General features: G+C 31.7%; 4 non-coding genes across 4 annotated transcripts; 2 read left to right on the top strand and 2 right to left on the bottom strand.

Moving 5' to 3' along the window:
- Positions 1 to 563: 563 nt before the first annotated feature.
- Positions 564 to 635, top strand: TRNAC-GCA (transfer RNA cysteine (anticodon GCA)). The gene has a single exon. It is a non-coding gene; the product is annotated as a tRNA-Cys (tRNA).
- Positions 636 to 2,998: 2,363 nt separating this feature from the next.
- TRNAD-GUC (transfer RNA aspartic acid (anticodon GUC)) lies at positions 2,999 to 3,072 on the bottom strand. Its single transcript has one exon. It is a non-coding gene; the product is annotated as a tRNA-Asp (tRNA).
- Positions 3,073 to 3,563: 491 nt separating this feature from the next.
- On the bottom strand, positions 3,564 to 3,647 carry TRNAY-GUA (transfer RNA tyrosine (anticodon GUA)). Its single transcript has one exon. It is a non-coding gene; the product is annotated as a tRNA-Tyr (tRNA).
- A 1,025-nt stretch (positions 3,648 to 4,672) lies between these two features.
- TRNAT-GGU (transfer RNA threonine (anticodon GGU)) lies at positions 4,673 to 4,744 on the top strand. The gene has a single exon. It is a non-coding gene; the product is annotated as a tRNA-Thr (tRNA).
- The last annotated feature ends 256 nt before the right edge of the window (positions 4,745 to 5,000 follow it).

The raw sequence follows: 5,000 nt of genomic DNA, 5'->3' as shown, positions 1-5,000 counted from the left end.
AAATTCTATTTTTTCTTTAATTTTAATCTATTCAATGAAAAATTGAAACACGATAATTTCTTGCTGATTCCCTATGGACATCATATCTAGATAGATAAAATACCTCATTAGATAACTAGAGCTGTGTAACAACTTATGTTCGGGGGTTTACATAGACTCATAATTGCTGTTATATTATTATAATATAATTTATAATTATATAATTTATAATTGAAATTAAGAAAGTTTTTTTATTGAATTGAAAAATTGAAAAAAAAAATCAATACTAATTAGTTATGTATCCATTTTTATTTTCTTATACCATTAGAGAAAGACAAGTGAAGAAGAATCGTCCATAAATTTGCCGTCAATAGTTAATAGTTAATGGTTCCAATTTTTTTGTCCTGCATTTTTACTTTTGTAACTGAGAATCCACATTTTCTTTTTCAATAGAAAAGAAAAAAGAAAGGGAAAGTTTTTGTTTTTAGATATTGTGTGTCTTGAGATACTATAACCAATTGAAGGTATGGATCCAATCTAAAAATAAAAAGGGGATACTCTCATTTTTTTGTTTGTAGCCTTTTGGCGACATGGCCGAGCGGTAAGGCGGGGGACTGCAAATCCCTTATTCCCCAGTTCAAATCCGGGTGTCGCCTGATCAACAAAAAACGCGAAATCCTATATTCTGTTTTGCTGATATAACTCGACCAATTTTCTCCGGCAAAAACAAGTGTAAGAAAAGGACTCTTGATACTTTCTTGATTATAAACTTGATTATAAACTTCCGGAGGTTTTGTTTTCTAAAGTGTTGTAAATCCTTACGTCTAGGATTCAAGGAAAAACTAGAGTAGTGGAAGGGAATGAGTAAATCTTGATATGGTAGCCCCTCCCCTACTAATAGAGGGGCTACTATCGGAGTCTTGAATTAGATTGGATAACGGGAGTGTTTAATTAACTAATGAATGGTTGTAGAAGGGTTGGAAGATACTTTGTATACAGACTGATGAAAGTCTCTGAGTGTTCAGGCATCCAATCAATATTAGATTGGATGGATAATTGGCTTTTACTTAATAAGGGACACCAAAAGAAAGAAGAAGTCTTATTATTGCTACATGTGAGTAACATTCTTTTGATACTTCCAAAAGTGTTACTGCGTATTTTGCTTGTGCTTAATGGTTCTCGATTTTACTAGAAATCATATAAGAACTTGTTATAAGCGGATTTATTGAAGTGTTTCATCAACGGTGGTGTGTCAGAATTCCCTTTTCCTTTTGACTCTGCACCGGTAATTCCACTATTATTAGTGAACAATAATGGAAAAATTCCTTCCTATTTGTTTCATATTCATAGAAATTAGGGGACATAATACACATGGATATAGTAAGTCTTGCTTGGGCTGCTTTAATGGTAGTCTTTACATTTTCCCTTTCACTCGTAGTATGGGGAAGAAGTGGACTCTAGGGGTACTTCTAATTGGGTTGAGGAATCAAACCGTATCAATTGTTTTCTAGATCGTTTTGCAAAGCCTTTTTAACTATTTTATTAGTCTTCATTTCGAAATTCTTGGATTCTAGTGGAGTAATGTATTCTATGAATAATACCCTTTCAATCAAAATCAAACAAACATTTCAATAATTCCCATGTTCGTATTTCGAAAGTAAAAGGGATACGGATGATAGGCAATTTATTAAAAAAAAAAAAGAATTCTTCCTAAATTTTCTATTTTGATGAACCAGCTCTTACCAGAGTTATATATGGACAATGAGGGACAAGGAACCCCCCCCCCTTTTTTTTTTCTGTATTTGTTTGTTTTTATTTCCTTCCCTCTTTACTGTTACTGTTCAAAGAGAAAAAAAGTAGTTCTTTTATTTAATAAGATCTTGCCTTAGTGTAGTCACATATTGCACACTTACCCCCTGTTTTATTTATTATTTTAGGAATTTTATTTATGCCATGCTTTATTGACTCATTTCATATCATGGATCAAAGAAAAGAAGTTAAATTAAAAATCGGTTCCATGAAATGAAAGAATTAGAAAATCGTAAGACTTGCCTTTCAATTATTTCAGATTGATTGAAATCAACACAAATAAAATAGATCAAGCGAAGAAATAAAATTGAGATACTATGTACATTACATATATTTCATTACATATATTTAATTGATATCGACATGTATGAAGATACATATTGTAGATTCATCTATATTAAGCTTGTATCTTTATACATTACAATAATAGATATGGATAGTATGGTAGAAAGATTCATATTTTTTTTCTACCATACTATCGAGTTTGATAGGATACTGCTGATTCTAGTCCATTCATTTTATTTAATTTATTTAAGACGTGAAATTGGAATCCTTTTTTTCTTAAATCCTTGATAAAAAGTCAAGTTTCATTCAAATTAATCACTTTGACTGACAGTTTTTACGTATATTATAAGTAAAAAGGCGGTAGGAACTAGAATGAACAGCGCTGTAGCAATAAATGCGAGAATATTTACTTCCATAATTTCATTGTTTTTTTTACTTCGCAATAACTCGGGATTTAATCCCATAGAGATGATAAATTTGTCGCTTGTAAATTCAATGCGATGACTTACATTTCAATGACATCGAATCGGATCAATATCATGAATAACAATATCTAAGCTATCAAATCGATTCACCGTCGAGAATTGAATAGTATAACATAGGAAGCTCTTTTATCCACACCGAATACAAAATTGGATTCCTGGCCCAATCAAAAGAATTCCTTTCCTTTATTTCTATATATTCTTTTCCACTCTTTCTTTTCGATAATCTACCGCCTTCCTTGTACAATCATCTGATGATGTATCATCTGACTGCTTTTCCACTTTCACCGTTTACAAATAGTTTACAAATAAACCCCAACAAAAAATGGAAAGGAAAAAATAAATAAAAAAGGCTATCCTTGGGAATGAAATTCTTTCATTTGTATTCCCTTTCACAGAAAATGGAGGGATCAATTGATGTATTTTTTTTTTATTGTATCCGTCGGGACTGACGGGGCTCGAACCCGCAGCTTCCGCCTTGACAGGGCGGTGCTCTGACCAATTGAACTACAATCCCAGGGCAATAAAGAAAAGTGTACAGCATAGATATTCTTATGATTTCATTCAAGCCATTTTCTATTTAAATTTTAGATTCGAATCGCCGTGTTGTAACAAACAAAGGCGCGAGTGATATATTGATATCCATACGGGTATGCGCTTTAGTGAGAGCAACGCGGATTACTAGTTACTAGTAATCCTTTCGTTATTGCCAAATCGATCGATAATCAATTTTAAAATGAAAAAAAAAAAAGAGTCTTTTTTCTTTACTTTACTCTTTCTTTTCATTAAACTTTATACTTAATGATCCTGATATGAATCTAGATCATTATCAAGGTCAGAATTTATGGGAACAAATAAATAGAACAAATAAAAAACAAATAGCGGTAGGGATGGATATATCAGAAAATTGGACTTTTTTTATTCTTCCCTAATTTTTTTGTTTGGCTTTTCTGGAAAACAAAATACAAAAAAATGGGCATTTTATGTTATGGCGGATCAGCGAATTATTGGGCCGAGCTGGATTTGAACCAGCGTAGACATATTGCCAACGAATTTACAGTCCGTCCCCATTAACCGCTCGGGCATCGACCCAGGAAGAATCAATTATAGGTTTATTGATAATCCATGATCAACTTCCTTTCGTAGTACCCTACCCCCAGGGGAAGTCGAATCCCCGCTGCCTCCTTGAAAGAGAGATGTCCTGAACCGCTAGACGATGGGGGCATATTTGCCTGACCGACATCATACTATGCTCATAGTATGAACAGTTTTTTGAAATTGTCAATATAATGGAATGATATGACTAGATCCGAAAGCTTTTTCCATCTTTTATGATTTTCCATTTTTGATTCATGATTTATACTCATAAATCATTCATTTGAATCGCCACTCTATTCTATATAGAAATAAATTAGATATAGAAATAAATTAGATAAATTCAATCTATTATATTATTATATTATATAAATCGATATTATAAAAAGAAACTAGATTATATTAATAATACAAAGTATAAGATCCTTTCGGGAAGTGATTGGTCTGACATAAACATAAAAAGGGGAGTTAAACTTCATTTCTTCCACTTTCATTCTTCATTTCTTCCACTTTCATTCATTGATTCACTCATTATTAAGATTAAGACGAGACAGGCGTATTTCTATCTCACACTAAGCCAGGAAATTAACAAAAAGTAAATCTGGAATTTTGGGAAGAGGGAGCAAGAAGTTATCGAAAATTATGTGTGTTTTTTTTTTTTTCTAAAAATTGGGTTCGGTGGACAAAGCAAATCTCTTCATCACATGTTTCGATAAAATATATTGGATCCATGTCGAATTGCTAAGGTACATCTATTAATCAAATCAAATAAATGAATTTCGTTCTGTTCTGATAAGCCAATTATGATCGGCCTTGAAACAATTCATTGCATTGATATTTATCAAATCCAATATCAATAAACCCATTTTACCCTCTACACGTTAAGTAAATTAGAATTCTCATTCCTGAATGAGCTACTAGCCACTATGAGTCTACTGCATATACTTATATATATATAACTTATACTTATATATATATATATAAATAGATCTTATCGATTCATTCAGTAATTGAATCGAACGGCCCTTTTAACTCAGTGGTAGAGTAACGCCATGGTAAGGCGTAAGTCATCGGTTCAAATCCGATAAGGGGCTTTTGGCTTTTTTTTTCATAAAACTCCAGTGAAATAGTAGTATTCATATTTAAACGAAGAATAGGGGTGTTGTTTTTATTGGTAATAAAAAACCAACTGTATATGTATAATAATTTAATTAGAAACTGTATAATTTAACTCTAATAAGTTATTATCTAATAAGTTATTATTCTAATGAGTTAGAGTAGAGTAATTCTAAAAGAAAGTTGAACATTTGTTTATTATAATGAATAATGATAAGTCGTCTCTTGAATTGA

This window comes from Durio zibethinus, unplaced genomic scaffold, assembly GCF_047325235.1.
Source record: "Durio zibethinus cultivar Kanyao isolate XHJ-2024 unplaced genomic scaffold, ASM4732523v1 HiC_scaffold_292, whole genome shotgun sequence".
Classification (NCBI taxonomy): Eukaryota; Viridiplantae; Streptophyta; class Magnoliopsida; order Malvales; family Malvaceae; genus Durio; species Durio zibethinus.
Note: the sequence above shows the minus strand (reverse complement) of the source record. Positions and strands in the feature narration are given on the sequence as shown.